Here is a 19,282-nt window from a genome sequence, read left to right as displayed (position 1 = left end):
TTGTTGAAGGTAATGACTAAGTTGGCATCCTTGGCATCAATAATAAACCGTTGAAATATAATTAAGATCTAATAATCATACTAATTCACATAATGTAGTAAGTGAGGTTTTAGAACCAAGTTAACTAAATCAAGACTAAACCTTGGGGTAAAGATAAACTAGGAAGAAATAAGAAGATTAGACCAATTAAGTAACTATACCCTTCCCACATTTGGTAAATCTTAGGTAGATAATGTGCACAAAAAGTAACTCCAAAGTATCTAAGTGTTTTAAATTAGCAAAAAGGGGAAAATGATATAGAGTTAATTAGAAACATTAATACTAGTATAGTTTAACCTCATTAAAAAAAGAGGGTGGTGAATGAAAATAAAGAATAATAATTTAAATTAGAGAAATTTAGTTTCATGAGAAAACCTCCATGTGGCAAGAGCCAACACAAGGATCTCCATATAAGAGTCAAATTGAGATAAACTAGGGTGCATTTTGGGAACCAAATATGAGACCTACCAGTTGAATTCAGTAATGAACACAAAATAAGGAGCATAAAAGAGGGGTCAAGAGACAAGTAGGAGAAGAAATAGAGAATCATGTTGGGGTGAAGGAAAATATTATTTTTAAATAAGAATTTAAGTAAATAATTTAGGAGATACTTGGTGAGAGGATGGCACATGGATGGGTGACTAATCAAACTTTTGTATGAATAAAAATAATTATTTTTGCATGAAGTGACAAGTGTTACATATGAAGCCTCCTATAAAAGAAGGAGCAAGCTATGGGAGAGGGATCAATTTTTCCCTACTATTGGATGGATTACATAATTCTAATGTGAGTGACTATGAATTCTATAGTGAGTTTGGTGTGGTGGAGGCCATTAGAGAGGGAACTCTTGAGCCAGGAGTGCTCTCCTCCATCGGCTAGTATTCTTCCTCTACTTTATAGCCCCATTGCAATTCGGGGGTCTATGTAGAAAAATAGTACCCAAGGAGTAGGTTGGGAGGTCAACTAGTGAGTCAATGACGTTTAGTTGGGAAACAACATCCTTCACACGTGTACGCGGATAACAAAAAAGGAGTGCAAGAAGAAACAAAGCCGAGATTGAATCTCCACCCCTTTGGTGAATGGTACCTCGTTTTTCCATAAATTTCTATTACATGCTTGATAATTACCAAACTGTAAAAGTGAAGGATATATAAGGGTTGAATTGCAAATTTATGGACTATTGATGTATGTGCCTTAAAATTAATACGTGCTTCTCATGTTGATGTGTTTTTAATTACTATGTGACTTTCATAATGGATGTTGCTAATGGATGATTAGTTTAAAATGAAAATATTTATTTGCTTATTATTTGCAACATGATAACTTAAATTGCATTACTTATTGGTTAATAAAATACGAGCATGGTTTCCTACATCTAATAATTAGTTGCTATTATGTTGAGTTGGGTTTATATATATATATATATATATATATATATATATATATATATATTCGTCCTAAGGTAGGTCCCTACACATTGTTTATCATTAGCAAAAAACAATTAGATGACATGGCCTAAAGACACATTCACTCATCGTGGATAGGCTCCTTGATTCCTTCATCCTCCAATCTTTAAGAAAATCACAATCTTCAAGCTTTCATCTTTGTTATTGTCCTTCAAACTTCCCCAATTCTCTTTGCATCTCCCCCTTTATTGTTATTTTTCACCACAAGAATTACTTTTAATGAGATACCTTGGAAAGACAACTATTGTAATGGTTTATTTTAACTTCCAAGTAAATTTTAGACATTTTCTCAACTTCACCTAAAAAAATGCCCTTTGCAAAGTTTACAAAAGATTTTGACAAGGATCCAATTTGAGCTACAAGCAACCTTAGGAAGCCTCTTGTCTTCCAAGTCATTTATCTTTTTCTTGTACATTAAGTACCCATTCATAACGATATTCTCAATGGGGGAAAGATTCACCTCTTTGAGGAGGATAAGATAGGGTGTATCACATTTAATTTTAAGATTAAAAGTTATAAAATGCTTTTGGATTTGCTCTATATTTTTTCATGATTCTCTAGAGATATGTAACCTGAAACCTCATAATCATATGAAATGATAAGAGTGATAAGTTTCTCAAAGAAGAGTTTCTTCTTATTCTATCTAGCTAAAAGTTCAATGATTTACAACTATTTCGAAGTTCATGATGAGCTTTCCACCCTCCATTTGTCGTTTTCTAAATATTGTAGGTCCAATCAAGTTTGTAATGAAGATCGATTGCAAGGAATTTGTATGAAGTAATTTCTTCCAAGCTTTTATTATCATGCATAAAATTAGCATTAAGTGATATTCTTAGATTTTATTTCCATAATATTTCTTTTATCAATATGAACAATCATACCCATACTAGGACATGAATGCTTGAGAATTTTTAGTCACTTGTCAAGATCATAGGGATTCTCACCATAAGAACAATATCATTAACATAAAGAAGAATGATAATTACATTATAAATTATTCAGAAGTCTCTTAACAAAATAAATGTGATGCATAATACATTGAACTTAAGACATGATATGCATTGAGATTAAAATTTTACTTAGTAAGATGGTGTGCAATCTTTGTAAGAACACTATCATGATGATGTAGTCTAAAAAGGTGATTCCTTAGCCAATTTCTAATATATTTTCCAATCCATTTTTTCTATTTTATTTTTTATGATTAGAGGAATTGCTAAGTGGGTGGATCTGGCATTGATATGATACAAGATTTTTTTTTTTTATTACTACCACTATAACCTACAAGTGTATCCACGTGGCCCCACACATGTTACACAAGCTAGTTGAGGTTTGAACCACTGATGTCCCATGGAATGCCTTAACACTACACCTTATCAACAACTAATTTGCAACCCAAGGATAGCGAATTAATCTAAGTTGTAAGAATTATGTTCGATAGTTAAGAGCAACACTGCAAAATACAAATATAATGTACATCTCAATTTATCACCTCTTAGAAAAATTGTTGATTTTGCACTATATAAATGCCCTAAAAATTTGCCAAAAAACTGAATTCATTTTTACACTTAAAAATACAACTTAAATAACAAAACATTGCAATCTCACAAAAAAAATTATTATCAAATTCCAAAAAAATCTAACAATTTTTTTCAAACCTTCAATAAATATCTCCCTCATCCTATCTCTATCATCATTACCCTCCCTCATCCTATCTCTATCATCATTACGGTAAACAAGAAAGCAGGAAGTCAAATAACAATATTTTCCCATTAGTTTAACAAGTACTACCAACCATACTTACTGTTCGTTCACATGTGTTTGATTTCTACACTCTATGTACGAAGGGGATGCATTCCTAATAAGAAATCGAAATTCTTGTTTTCTCGTGCAATGATAATGGTACATCCATCACCATCATAGATTATATCATCACTGCTTTCCCCATTAAAAAAAACTAAACACGAGCCACAGCAAGCATTGTGGCTAATTATGTGAGACTATATACAATGGACTTTGACCGGCTAGCTAAAAGTATCTATACATTTGAAGCAATACTTTTAAATGTAGGGCCGTATTATGCACATGCATACCAAATGTATCTTGTAATTTTTAATTTGTTTCGGAGTTTCCACTGATGCCGATATAGGTGCTGTGTATAATCCCTATATCTCCTTATATAGTAAAAGTCCCCGTGCATTTATGCAATCATCACTCGCACATATTTTAAAATGGGTAAGAGATTTGAATAGCTAGAGAAAATAATTTGGTTGGCTAAGAGATTTGAACAGCTAGGAAAGAAATATAATAGTGATTAAGAAAACCGGACTGAAGTAATCCCATGAATTTTAATCCATTTTATTGCTATATGTACTGAAGTAATCCCGTGAATTGTGCTCCATTTTATTGCGCTGTGTAATGATTTGTCGGGAATGATTGGAACAGGGACTTAATACATATTAATATATATACGTAAAGAAGAAGGCTGTAAAATTGCATCCTATGGCAATTGCTATATATCATATATCATAGATTATATTTGGTGACTGTGCGCCTGCCCGTACCTCTATTCCTACCATGCCGACTTTCTCTGAAAATCTTCTTTAGATTAGATTGCGACATCTTCTGAGCATTATAGTATATACATTATAGAATTCCTCGAGCCCTGAGTGGATGTATACGGCACCTATCTAAAAAATCCTAGCACAGTGAAGTCAGCTTTTATATATATATATATATATATATGCGGTTCTCTCAATGTTTATGGGACTACTATTTTTGAAATTCATCAACCATATGATCAATCTCGATCAATAAATTATGCCAATTAAGAATGCTACAGGAACTTTCCATTTGATGCAATTAGAAATAAGATATCATGGCAAACTTTTCATATAGAACAGCTGGAAATTAATCAAATAGTGCAAGAATATTCTGGGTGTTGTTCTGTTCGGATTTGTGAGAAGTTGGTGGCAGTTTCTGGTAAATATGCGACACACACGAGGCTCTCTGGTGCCAGATTATTTACAGTCATTGGTTGAGATCTGAGCTGACATACATACTATATTCATTATCCATGGCCGCGCTTTTGATATGTTTGGGGATTGCTATTACAGGCGTGTTCATTTGTTCATGTTTATATATACATAAACAATTACGTATTCCGCGTTATCCAACAGCTTTGATTAGCTGCTTTTCGTTCATGAATGTATTAATTATGTTTGTAAACTCCATGGAGATCGAGAGTCGCACGGTAACAGAGGATGATAATGCATGATGCATTTTGCAAAGGCGTTGTCCACGCAGGCCACTAAAGCCACAATTTAGTCAAGATGGAAAATTTAATGCTGAATTTTGGAAAAGAAATTTAAAAAAAAAATTGATTGCTAAAGTGTTTAAATAGTTGTTTTTAGTTTATTTTTATGTTGGAAATAGATCCAACACCATTAAAAATTTGGAGGAACCCAAAATCGTGAAGCTTGACCACTGTAACTTTGGATCAAAATTTTGATCAAATTTCCATTATTTTTGAGCAAAATTGTGTCCTCAGTTAAACTACTATTTTTGGAAATGCTTGGATATGCTTAAATAAGTACAAGTTAAGAAAAAGTGGACAAGAGGAATTGTCGTAAGGCTACTTTTGGTGATTTCAACAAATCCTGTAGAAGTGTTAGGACTCTGGACACCACATATCTCCACAATGGTATGATATTGTCCACTTTGGGCCTAAGCCCTCATGGATTTGTTTTTGGGCTTTACCCCAAAAGGCCTCATACCAATGGAGATATTTGTCCATCCTTATATACCCATGATCCTCCCCACTTCTAGTCAATGTGGGACTTTGGTCGTATACCCAACAATCCTCCCTTCGAACAAAGGACCATCGAGCCTCCCCTCAAACGATTATCCATCCATCCACTCTCTACCAACCAGGATTCTCCACTCCAATGCGTTGGAAGCACACGCCTTACATGGAAGCACCACCTGCCTCGAGAGCTTGCTCTATCCCAGGTCAACTCCTCTTCACCGTGTTGGGACCAGGACACGTCCATGAAGAATCCGGAGCACACCACCTGTCTAACCGAGCTCATCCACGGATCCCATCGTGATATTACCGGGGCCCACCACCTTCGTTCAGCATTCCGAGGATTCATCCACTTGACTAACTTCAGGGCATGGCTCCGATACCACTTGTTAGGACTCTGGACACCACATATCTCCACAATGGTATGATATTGTCCACTTTGGGCTTAAGCCCTCATGGATTTGTTTTTGGGCTTTACCCCAAAAGGCCTCATACCAACGGAGATATTTGTCCATCCTTATATACCCATGATCCTCTCCACTTCTAGTCAATGTGGGACTTTGGTCGTATACCCAACAAGAAGTAGTGTTTAAATCATGTTTTTGAAAGTGGCAATGGATTCAGCACCATCAAAAACATTTGGGGCACCCGAAATTTTGAAGTTTAACAACCTTAACCTTGTTTTACAAAAATCTCTGCCGGAATTTATCAAAGAATTTTCCTCAATTTTAAAGAAAAAGAGCAATTTAGTTAGACTACCAAAAAAATTAATTAGAATTATTCCAAGTGATTGTGCTATATGATTATTATGTTTTTCTTTTCACATTTGAATATTTTTTTTTGTAAGTTTTTCAAATTCCTTTTTATTGATATTAAAATAATTAGTTTTAATGTTTAGATGTATTGTTGTTAATTAAATGAATATGAAAGCGAGATTATCTGTTGTAAGTTTTGCAGTATTTTTTTGGTATATGTTTTGATTTAATTTGTTCTAAATTTAGTAGGGATTTCTTAGAATTATAAGTTTGAATAATCCTACTGCCTCAGGTGTTTTTTAAGGTGCTGAATCTCTACATTCCTAGTGATCCAAATGTTTTTTAAAGTGTTGAATCCATATATGTAATCAATAACCTATTTTAAACAACAAAAATTAAAACTTCTTAAAAAAATTTAACTAAATTCTAGCCTAAAACTCAACCTGTTTAGAAAACACCAATATGAAAGTATAGACTTGGTAACAGCAACTTGAGAGAGAGACCCATTTCTTTTAAAAAAAAAAAAAAAATTATACGTTCAATGCAATGAAGCTAAACACAAAATTAGAAATAGAATTAGAAAGGCTCTCCACGTGCCTACCCCTTTTAGTCCTCCACTTTGGGCAGATTGTATTCAATCGTGTGGTCCATACTCACCTCCCTCTTTCTGTTTGCATTCCTTTCATATCATAGCCTTTTATTGTTTGGGAAAAGCTGATAGGTACTTGGAGTACCATCTCCATCTTCCAATCCATCTTCCAATTCATCCAGGCTGTGATGCCAACATTGACAAACCTAACAGTTAACTCCTCTATAGCGCCTCCTTCCTTGTTTTTATTAGTGTGGTGTCTGGTACGGCGGGGCGGGAGTTGAGCCCCTGAGGAAACTGGGATCTCGATTTAGTCATATTCATATGTATGTTCAGAGGCTAGTCACAGGAGATCGATCGCAAGACCCGGAAATTAAATTAGATTACGATATTGATCATCCTGTTTCCAGAAACAAATGGGTTATTTTCGTCTCTGATATACAGTACATGAGGGTTGGTAACAGTACTGCATTGGGCGTTTGTACGCGAGAACGGAAGATCTTTGAATTTCGAGCAGTTGTGGCGATTCCTATGAGATACAGCCGTACCATATGACACTCAAAGCACAGTGTTTTGATTCAGGGTTAACCGTTCATAAAACGCTTAGTTGAGCACAAGTTAGGGTTCAGGCCAATTTCCACTCAAAAGTTGAGCCCAGATGGCCACCAGGGTTAGTACTTTGACTGCTAAATTCGTCATCAACGGCAGCCGTGTGGCACTCAAAGAAACGAAGATTTTCCAGTTGTGTGTGCCTGCGAAATTTCAGCAACCCAATTCGGGTACTTACCCTGACGATTTCGATCTTGCAGCTAGTCTGCCCGTTGGGAATTAAAAAAATAGGAGTATACAAACCATAACAATCTGTATATTAAGAAATGGTGTGTTTTCTGGTTATTTTCTATACTGATTAATATAATTATTTACTTGGTAGTTAGTCATATTTATGTGTCAGGTACTGATTTCTTTTCCGCCATAATAAAGCATGATGGTTTATCTTCCATGGCAGAGATGGCTTGGAATTCGTGGAACTCACCCTGCCCTGCGTTGCAAATTCCTAAGAAGAAAGTGTACTTCAGAGTGCGTATTTGCACCGTATTTTCCTCGAGAAGAACCTCAAGAATTTGCCAATGTTCACAAGATTTTCGGAGCAAGCAATGTGACCAAAATTCTCAACAATTTAGGGCCTCATCAGCGGGAAGACACGTGAATTTTCTGGCCTATGAAGCCGAAGCTCGTTTGAAAGATCCCGTTTATGGGTCTTTTGGGCTTGTTAGAAAAATTTTGCGGGGGCCAAGGAGAAGACTCTGGCTCAAAAATCGGTTGTGACAAGCAAATCTTCAATGGCAGAAAACACATAGCAACTAGACACAGGCTTAATTCAAACAAAAATTAAATGTAAATACATTCGCATGATAAATTGGAGGCCACTGCTCCAAGTAAAAACACAAAGTACCCACAAACTTACACACTCGGCTCCTTTCTACTTCTATTTGCTTAACATTGAAAATGATTTATACATTCATATTTATCAAAACATACAACTTTGACTCATTAATAAATGATAGAGCAAATATTACACAGGGTGGGTGATTATACAAAATGAAGGATTTTATGAAGGACTAGAAGTAAGAGTTGCGTAGTAAATGTTTGTCCATGCATATTTACCTAACTTCAGTAAGTGCTTTAACTCTCTGATGTGTTGCGGAATGGTTAGCACTGTACTATTGCTCATAACTTCACTCCTTCCGCCTACAAACAAAATCCCAACCTGCAAAAGTTGACTAGGCAAGTATGGTGGTTGTCAGTGTGTTTAAGGCTGTGGTTGGCATTAATATTTCCAACACTCCCCCTTAATCACAACGGCGTCCATTGAATATTCTCAAACAGTGTTTGAGATAAACAAAACTTTCATGTCCCAATGGCTTTGTGAAAATATAACAAATTGTTCCTGTGAACCGTAGTGCTACAACACAATTTCACCATTGTTAATCAAATCTCTAATAAAATGATATTTAGCATCAATATGCTTGGTCCTCCTGTGAAAGACAAAATTCTTTGACAATAAAATTGCGGAAGTGTTGTCGCAGAAAATAGTTGTCGTTCCCTCTTGGTCATGGCGCAAATCCCTTGACATCCTTCTCATCAAAACTGCTTGACACATTGTTACTGTTGTGGCGACATATTCAGCTTCTGCTGTTGACAATGACACTATTGGCTGCTTCTTGGAGGCCCATGAAATGGCTCTGAAACCCAAATGAAAAACATATCCTGACGTGCTCTTTCTGTCATCGACACTTCCTGCCTAATCATTGCCAATGTAACCAACTAGCCTAAAATCATTTGTTGCAGTGTACAAAATACCATACTGTTTTGTCCCATTGACATACCTTAGAATCTTTTTCGCTGCTTTCCAATGTGTTTCCTTTGGTATCTCCATGAACCTCGACACCAGACTTACTACATACATTATATCAGGCCTAGTGGTGGTCAAATACATCAACCTGCCTATCATACTTTTGTATAATGTCGGATTGACATTGCTACTGCAATATTATTTGCTCAACTTCAACCCCATGACAGTTGGAGTTGGTGCGGGCTTTCTGTTCAGCATATTAAACTTGTCCAAAATGTCTGCTACATACTTTGCTTGAGAAATAAAAATACCATTTTCTGTTTGCTTCAATTATTAACCCAAAAATACCTTAACAACCCCCAGTGAGTAATTTCAAATTCACTCTTCATAACTTCTTTGAAATCAACGATGAGGAAATCATCACTGCCTGTAAAAATTAAATCATCTACATATAAGACAACAATAAGAATCTTACCATCACTCTCTTTGATGTAGAAAGTAGGCTCACTGTCACATTTTCGAAACCATTGCCCAACAAGTAAGCATCTATCCTACTATACCATGCACGTGGTGCTTGCTTCAACCCATAAAGAACTTTTCTCAACTGATACACTTTGTTTTCTTGGCCTTCTACCTCATAACTATGCGGTTGTGCAACATACACTTCCTCTTTCAGCGCTCCATTCAAGAACACTGATTTTACGTCCATTTGATTCACATTATATTTATGTTGCATGACAATCACCACAACTATACGCATTGTCTCCATCCTCGTGACTTACGCAAACGTCTCCGCATAATCTCTTCCATGCTGCTGCTTGTATCCTGTGGAAACTAGCCTCACTTTATGCCTTTCAATCTTGTCGTCAACATTTCTCTTGGTCTTATAGACCCACTTCACTCCAATAACTTATTTTCCTTGAGGAAGGTCCACTAACTCCCATGTGTCATTCTTTCTATTACTTCTATTTCATCCTCCATTGTCGCAACCCATTTTTCTTCTTTGATTGCATCTTCAAAATGGATTGGGTCATCTACATGACAAAATAATGCAACTAAGGAATTCAGATCACCGCTACTATCGACTTTATCTTTCTCATAAATTTCATTTAAATTTCTTAATTTTGGTCTTCTTATGCTTGCTGAAGATGAGCTCGACATGTCACTTGGTGTTGCTCTTTGCGGCGTGCTTAGAGAAGCAATTGCATGACTGTGCAATGTTGTCTTATTATTTGTTAATGGTCTTGCTTGTTGCATGCTATGTTGCGCTTGAATAGGAGTAGAGGGAGTCATTGTTGAGGAATTTCTTGCTTCTGTCAATTCCTCTTTGTCCTCATGCGGTATACATGCTTTGACATTGACTGTCCTCTCTAAAATTCCATCCCATGCTTCCTCTTCTATGAACTGCACATCTCTATTGATTATGACCTTCTTCGTTGATGGATTGTAGAGCTTGTAAGCCTTGGATTCATCACTGTATCCAAAAAATATGCATTTCTTCCCCTTTTTGTCTAACTTCTTCCTCAACACATCAGGACATGTGCATAAGCCACACATCCATACTCTCATGCAGGTGACTCTATGATTTCTTCCACTCCATGCTTCTTCAGGAACGAAATTCTTGACACTTTTGGTTGGACACCTATTAATGAAATACGTTGCACAATCGACAACTTTAGCCCAATAATAATTTGGTAAATGATTTGCCTTCAACATACTCCTTTCCATTTCCATAATGGTCCTATTCTTCCTTTTCACGACACCATTTTGTTGAGGTGTATACCTTGTTGTAAATTTCTTATGAATTCTATTCTCCCTGCAAAAGCGAAGGAACTCATTTGAGATGTATTCACCACCTTTGTTAGTCCTCAAGACTTTTATGTAGTTTCCACTTTGCTTCTCAACAAGAAATTTGTATTGACGGAAGCGCTCAAACACTTCACCTTTCTATTTTAGGACATAGACCCATGTCTTCCTTGTGTAGTCATCTATGAAGGTCAATAAATAATGGTTGCCACCAATTGATGGTGTCTGCATTGTCCACATAAATCTGAATGGACAATCTCCAAGGGTGCCTTTTCTCTTATTGAATTTCTTCCCGGAAATGTCTCTCTATGTTCTTTGCCCAAGATGCATCCCTCACATACGTTGTCTTGTTTTTATATGAGTGGCAATCCCTTCACCATGCCTTTCCTATGCAGCAAATTCAAACCTCCAAAGTTGAGATGACCAAATCTTAAATGCCATAACCAATTTTCATCTTTGAGCTCTGCTTGATATTTTACTTGTGTGACCGCTGCATCTTTTCTTCCATCCTCTTGTGAGTTCATTTATAGTTGTGCTTGTGCACCTTCTTCCTTAAAATCTGATCTTATTTTTAGGGGAAACATCCTATTACTTGTCATCTGAACTTTTGCAATCAACTTCCTGCTTGGAGGCCTATCCAACATTGTGCACCCATCATTTTTGAGAAAGACATTGTAGCCATTTTTCATGAGTTGTCCAATGCTTATGAGGTTATGCTTCAAAATAGGGACAAAGTAAACATTTGAAATGTACTTCTTCTCCCCCTTCTTTGTTAGGATATTAACTCTTCCTTTGCCCATGACAGAGACTTTGCTATTAGTCCCTAATTTCACTTCAGATTTCACATTTTCATCTAGATTGGAAAACATTTCTATGTTCCCTGACATGTGGTTGCTACACCTTGAATCTAGATAACATATATCACTTTGTTTTTCTTATGCTACATTACAAGCTAAAAACATGCTATCATGGTTCTGATTTTCCTTTGTGAAATTTACACTTGGTTTGTTACTAATGTTGTATTGCTTCTTTCTACATTCATTTGTATAATGACCATAATTCTTACAGTAATGACATTGAACTTGAGATTTATCATACCTCTGACCTTGTGCTTGATTTTTGCTTGGGCCTTGACTTGGATTTTGATTGCTTCCTCTTCCACTTGAGCTTGAAGGGCTGCTTCTTCCACCTCTATGTGGGCTTCTTCCTCTTCCTCTAGCATATGATCTTCCTATACCTCTACCTTAACCAAATGAAACTTGTGTCTCGAACGCATGCTCCTGTGAGGAGCTTGTTGCTCTATTCAGTCTATGTTCATGCGAAATCAGTGTTGCATGAAGCTCATCCACTGAGAATTGTGAGAGATCCTTTGTCTCTTCTATGGCCACAACAATGGCATCAAACCTTGCTGGCAAACTTCTCAAAACTTTCTCAAATATTATCCTTTCCTTAAGTGTCTCACCATGAGACCTGATTTAAGTAAGAAACCCAATTACATGTGTATAAAATGAGTCCACATTCTCAGACTTTTTCATACAAAGTGTTTCAAAGTCTCTTCTCAGCATTTGCAGTTTTGTTGTCTTGACTTTTTCCATCCCTTGGTAGGTTGTCTAGAGGGTGTCCCATGCTTTCTTGGACTTCATTGCTACTACAACCCTTGGAAAAATACTTTCATGAACTGTTTGAGAAATGTAGAAGAGGGATTTTACATCCTTCTTCCTGTTGTCCCTCAACAAATCCCTTTCTACTTGAGACAAGGCATTGTATGCTATTGCATCTGCCGGTTCTTGAAAGCCATTCTCCACCAAATCCCAAATGTCTTGAGAAGAAAATAGGGCCTCCATTATAATAGCCCAATAATAATAAATTTCCCCATTAAACTGAGGTATCTAAGGATTAGTCAAGCTTGTGCTTGATGTTTTCCATTTCTTAGTGAAAAAAAACTTTCTACCTACTGGTAAATACACTTCAAAAATCTGCCCTCAAAACAATTTTTAATTGCTAGTAAAAACACTTGTTTTTATACTAACAAAGTTTAACCTACTCTGATACCATGTTAGAAAATTTTGCAAGGGCATAGGTGAGGAGTTTGGCTCAGAAATCGGTTGTGGCAAGAAAATATTTATTTGCGGCAAGCACATCGCAACTAGACAGAGGCTTAAATGAAACAAAAATTAAATGCACAACAAAAGAGAGTAAAAACCAAATGGTTGTGGTAAATATACTCATAAAGGTTTAAGGCCATATCACAACAAACCAAACTTTGGATTATATTATAAAGCATATGTAAATACATTCCCATGATAAATTGGAGGTTGCTACTCCAATTAAAAACACAAAAATCTTATTGCGATTTAAGCTTCACTAGGGTTGCAGAGTAACTATATGTAAAACTCCATAAAACTTGTTTTCACTCACCCACCAATATTTCCTCGATGATTTTCTGCTCAGTACCTCTTAGACTTATACACTTGACTCCTCTCTACTGTTCAACATTGAAAATGAATTTTACAATCGTATTTATCAAAACATACAACTTTGACTCATTAATAGATGACAGAGCAAATATTTAAGACACAGGATGGGAAATTATACAAAATGAGGGATTTTCTGAACTTGTAGAGGTTGCAGACAGGAAGTAGGAGTTGCTTAGTAAATGTTTGGCCATACATATTTACCAAACTTCATTAAGTGCTTTAACTCTCTGATGTGTTGAAGAATGGTTAGCGTTGTACTACTGCTCAGAACTTCATTGCTTCCGCTTGTAAACAAAATAGGAACTTGCAAAAGTTGACTGGGCAAGTATGGTGGTTGTGAGTGTGTTTAAGGCAATGGCTGGGATTAATATTTCCAACATGAGCGATCTCCATTCTGCAGAGACAGGTGCAACAACTATAGAAGGAACTGGCAACTGCCCATGCGAACCTTTTTCAATACACCTCTACAACGAAGCATGTTCTTATTCCACATAGTCCAGGCTCCACGCTACCAGCTTATTCCAGTGTTCACATGATTCATGTCGCAACTAGGGAACAATAACAACAAAATTGAGTGGAATTCCCTAATTCTATATAGGAGCTACAACTGAATAAAGGGCAGCTTCTAGAATTGGCCTTGAGAATCAATGGTTCCTACGAGGTTGGCCTCGCTGCACTAGGTATGACAAATCATGCCTATGCACTATATTCTTCATCCAGGCCTGCCAGTGACAGCGGAAGCAGAAGTAGAGGAGGAAGTTTTTGACACTTGTCTTTCCCTTAGTCTCTTGTGGTAGCTTTTTTATAAGACCTAAATTTCATGTATATGGATATTTTTTTTGTTAAATATCAAATGGTGAAACTTCTCCATTAAACTGCCATTGATCTTACTGTAGATATAATGCATTTTTGGTTACCATACCGACCTTTTACTATTCTGCAAGTTGGATGGAAGCTTCATTATATCTTATTAGGTGTTGATGTGAAAATTTTGCAAGAGTTGCGTCTATAAATCACCTCTTGATGTCTATGAAGAGTGGCACTATCTTTGGGTTTGTTGTAGAAGTCTATCGAGCGAGTGTTGTAAATCTATTTTCCTAGTTGAAATTCAAGTCTCATCTGCTTTCTAATATTATATGATGAATGGCCGAAGCATAAAATATATTCTCCTATTTGATTCCAGTTCTTACTTTTGGGTTGTCATGTCATTTCAAGATAAGTGTGATGAATCTTGACGGAAAATAACACTTCTTGGGCTTGGCTATAATGCCCGAAATCTAGGATTAAAATTGTATTTTTTTCTTATGAACAGGATGCCATCCTTTATAATTAGATTAGCATTTCCCTTAAAGTATTTAATTAGATCATATCAAAGTTTGTTAATTATTCATAGGCAGAGAAATCACCAAAATCATGAAACATGCACAACACCTCAAATCTCGGGATTACACATAGCTTTCTATTAGCTGAAAAGATGTGAAAATAGTTGTATGATGTCGTTCCATATATTTATGAATGTATTTAAATGATATTATTGTTGTATTTATAGAGCCCGTGAAGCTATTTACATCAAGTAAGGACAAGGAATTCCTATCTCCGATATTCCTGAGATTATGTTCCCTATTGCACAGCATGAAAATTCTCTAGCTATGAACCCTGTCTATGATTTTAGGTCTGATAGATTGATACTCGAGAACTGTGAGATGTGGCTTTTGTAACCTAAATTTATGAATATCAAAAGTGAAATCTTACTTTTGAAGACATTGGAAATTGAATCCTAAGATTGCAAAGAATATTGAATAAATTTTGAAGTCCTTGAAAACTACAGTATTTATTTTATTTTATTTTATTTAACAAACACAATTCAGATAGAAGAGCTTGAACTCAACTAAATATAAAATATTGCAAGGAATATGCTTTGGTTTTGTGTAGTTGGCATTTATGCAAGGGTCTGGCTGTTGTGGATCAATGTCTCAAACGAGTCTCTCTGCGCCAGATGATTTACAACAATACATGGTGAGTCTATATCCACACTTTTCATCTGTTTTGAGTATTACTATTTGTTGTTTCTATACATAAACAACTCTGCATTCCAAATTCTACATTTTATGTTGTTAGAGCTTCAAAATTGATGTTGTGCATTCTACATTCTACATTTTACATTATTAGAACTTCAAAATTGATGGTGTGTGAGGTTATAATAAACTTAATTAGAGATTATAGGTAAAACTTTAGTCTTGTCCATTAGATTTTCCTGAATTTTTTTTAAATCTGCGATTAGCTTCAGTAGATTTGGCTATGAATAACTTAGAGGTGAATTTTAATATATAGCTTTGTAGATTGAAGATTCGCCAGCTAACAAAACTGGCAATCAGAAAATTGGAAACATCCTCAAGGCCCATCCTTTTTTGTCCCATGTTTTCGGACAATTCGTATTAAGTGGCCCATATAAAACTTTTCTTTTTTCAAACCACTGGCTTCCCATTCTTATGAATAGTTGATGCCTTGCATTCCTTGATCTTCCAATTGATGTCACCATCACAAATCCTAAGCGTTATCTTTACAGTCTCCTTCCTTCTAGGTTTTTCCAATGCGGCCTCTAGGGCAACAGAAGAACATGAACTGTTAAGGAAACTCGGATCTTTATTTAGTTTTATTTACCTCTAGACTCTAGCTATGGAGTTTGTTCGCATGAAGAAAAGAATACTGGGAGAAAACAAAAACAAGTTTCCATTTCACACAGTTCTTCAAGGGTTGATAACAATACTTGATTGGGAATCTGTACGCTAGATGTGAAGGGTTTTAGATGCGATAATTTCAATCAACGACTGCAATTTTTATGAGATGAGGACTTACCAAATAGCAAGAGATGCATAGCTTTGTGATTAGGTAGTAACTATCCACATCATGCTTAACTATTTACCAAGCTAAGGTTCCGACTCATTTCTACTCTACTGTTAAGACCAGATTGCCACCATGCTTCATGCCTTTGGCTCGTCCAATAAACAATACTTTCTTAGTTGAGTTTGCTTGAATTTCAGCAGTCAAAATCTGTTCAGGCCATAGGCTTCTCCTATTTCATATTTTGAGGTTGTAAATAGCAGACAAATATTAACTAGCATTTACATCAGGAGGTGCAAAGAATCACCGATAATTTGTGGCAGGTTTTTTAAGGATGGAGAAATCCATTGTAGATCGAATAGTTTCCTTGAACAATTTTGGACGACTTGCTAACATTGAGAAAACTATTCTAATGTTCAGAAAGGAATGAACCAAGAATCAACCAATATGAATAGAACATAATAAGGAGATAATAGCTTGGAAAATTTGTAAGACATAATCAAATAATTTTGTTCTCATCAAGAATTGCCCTTCTAAGTAGCACATTAGCAGGTTGTTGTTTTTTAATTGGTAAACATTAGTATTAGAATGTTGTTTGAAGTGTCTGTTCGAAAATAGGAGAATTACAATGGCTTTTGCAATCCATGTGAGTGTGGTTGTTAATCACAGGAAAAATGATGGAAGTTTATAAGAATTGCTTGAAGATTTTGATTCTTGCACCCATGATATGTTGGAATCCTCGAAGATCAACATTGTAGGAGTTGGATGTCACATCAACCAACAAAAAAAACAAGTACTTTATGCCAATTCATTGGAAAAAAACATGAGAAATGACAATGCCATCCAATGTGATGGGAAAAATGAAGTGAGAACTATGTTATACAACCTTAAGGCTTCATTTGAGAATTCTAAATTGGTTACAATGCATTTAATCACTTTAGATATGACACCAATTATGTGTCTAGTATTCAAACAATTTAGAACGTTTGATTGAAGTAACACATGTGTTATGTATTGCATTTAATATGTCATATTAGATTGAGAAAATGACCATATATATACATGTGCTAGAAGAAAAACCAAACAAATTTAATGAATAATCCAACAGGATCAGTGCTTTCGCCAAGCACAAGAAGAATCAAACATAACAAAAATGCCCCAGGTATATATGAAAAATTGATTAGCTAAGTAGAAATCGATTTTCAAACCCTTATGGTTTATTGTTGACAAAGAATAGAAGCAGCAATACAATTGGTGTGGGCATGAACTTGCACCCGAAAAGCATCCATATATATGACAATAAAGACTCCAAGCATTTGCAACAAGAAATTTGTTATTTAGACGAAGGCTAGAAATAGAGATGAACAAAATAGTTTGTTTGCAAGTATGGGAAAAAAATTATGGGGATATAATAAGTAACCTATTTACTTAGCTGAGGCAAGTTGGTTACAAAGAATGAAAAACCTTTTATTGGATTCCCATATATTGCTACCTTCTCAATTGGGGCAAGCATGTTTGGTAACAACATTGTTGTATTGGATGGAGTGTTGTATAAATATATAGGCATTGCTTGTATGAAGTTGAGGGTTAACAATGAACGACATTCAAGCAATTGCATTTTTTTATAAGTGTTCCATTGAGTGGACCATTACCTTTTCAGCATTGCTAATCCATGTCTTGTCAACATTGTGAAGGTACAGAAGTTGTAATCCAACCATTAGTGTCGAGGTTACCATATATAATGTTGCGATTCAAGTTTTTTTTTTGTATTGTGGTCACACGAAAAGGAACAAGACAAAATCTAGTGAAACAATACTAAACAAAATCAGAATAGTGCAATTCCAAGCTGCATAATCACGTGAGTCAGCTTAAGAAGTGGGAAAGAAACCATATTTAATTTTAATGTGTTATTTTTTTGGTTTCAAAATGAGAACATATTCAAATGGTTTTTTGTAGCATCTGTTAGAGCATGTATAAGATGAAATTTTGGAAAGAATTAATTGACATGAGCAAATTGAAGTGTTTGAAAGGCTGCAGTCTTCAATGAAACACATCAACATACATTTGTAGGAGGGTTGAACATGCTTCCATCTTGCATGAATAAGACTAAAGAGGTAAATCTTATAAAACTTTTTAGGAATGAACATGGTTGCATGTTGCATTAATAATGAAATAGCAAGAAACAAGGGGAAGGTTGTCATTAGAAGAAAAACATGGGGAATTTTGGTTTGCATAGTCATTTCATGGGTATTTCACAAAAGCTAAAACTGGTTGTGATATGTAAGAAACACAACCATGGTGTTGTGAAAGGTTGCAAATGTAAGTACACATACTTATTTTGGCAGCATATCCATGCAACAATTTGTTTTTCAAGAAAGAGTAAACATGTGCATAGAAACCTCTTAATGACCATTTAAATTGAAATGTATAGTAGAAGAGGTTCATTGGAAATGCATTCAGATTGATGGGTGGAAAAAAAATTGTTGGGCAGTATGGGTTGTTCCATATTAATTTGAAGAATTTAATTGTTGGTTATCTTTTCCATATAAAGTTCCAGACTATAATTGTTGGCTATCCATGACATGAAAAAGCAGACAAACATATTCTATTTAAGAATGGAAAATTTTGTTGGAAAATAGACAAGGAAACAGGGAAAGTAGGTAGTATGAATGCCATGCAAGTATGGTACTATTCTATAAGAGTTACTGTAGAGTGAGTAAAATTTGACGAAAAACATGTATTGTTTGCTATAAAAGTAGAAGTATGTAGCAGAGTGGTGAAAAAAGATTGAAGTCCTTCAACCAAAGTGCATGTTGATTTTGACTGTTTTTCCTGTAGGGTGAATGCCTAGTCATAAATACAAGGTGATGTGTGGCATCTACAACACCATTTGACATTTAGATTTGGGACGCGATCGAGGTAATATATGCAAAGTTGTCTGTTTTCATCCCTTTCATGTACATGGATGAGGATATGCATGAAATCTTTAATCCTTTTAAGTAGTTGGAGAGTTGGGTGTAGCCAATATAGTGGTACAGTACAAGAACATAGGAACTAGGTCTGTATATCCAAAAGAGAAGCTTCTTGTTCATGTATCTGATGGAAAAATGTGTAGAGCTGAGAAAGATATTGTGGATCCATCTGTTTCTGCAAA

At 35.5% G+C, this 19,282-nt stretch overlaps 2 pseudogenes; one reads left to right on the top strand and one right to left on the bottom strand.

Moving 5' to 3' along the window:
* The window catches only part of LOC149249308 (heat shock protein 90-5, chloroplastic-like), a 45,691-nt pseudogene extending 38,874 nt beyond the window's left edge, over positions 1 to 6,817 (bottom strand).
* Positions 6,818 to 7,659: 842 nt separating this feature from the next.
* Positions 7,660 to 14,053, top strand: LOC149249307 (LOB domain-containing protein 25 pseudogene; annotated as a pseudogene).
* The last annotated feature ends 5,229 nt before the right edge of the window (positions 14,054 to 19,282 follow it).

Source organism: Pinus tabuliformis, chromosome 7, assembly GCF_031772625.1.
Source record: "Pinus tabuliformis cultivar Carrire ecotype Pingquan chromosome 7, CPIR1, whole genome shotgun sequence".
NCBI lineage: Eukaryota > Viridiplantae > Streptophyta > Pinopsida > Pinales > Pinaceae > Pinus > Pinus tabuliformis.
This window is presented reverse-complemented; position numbering and strand designations above follow the sequence as displayed.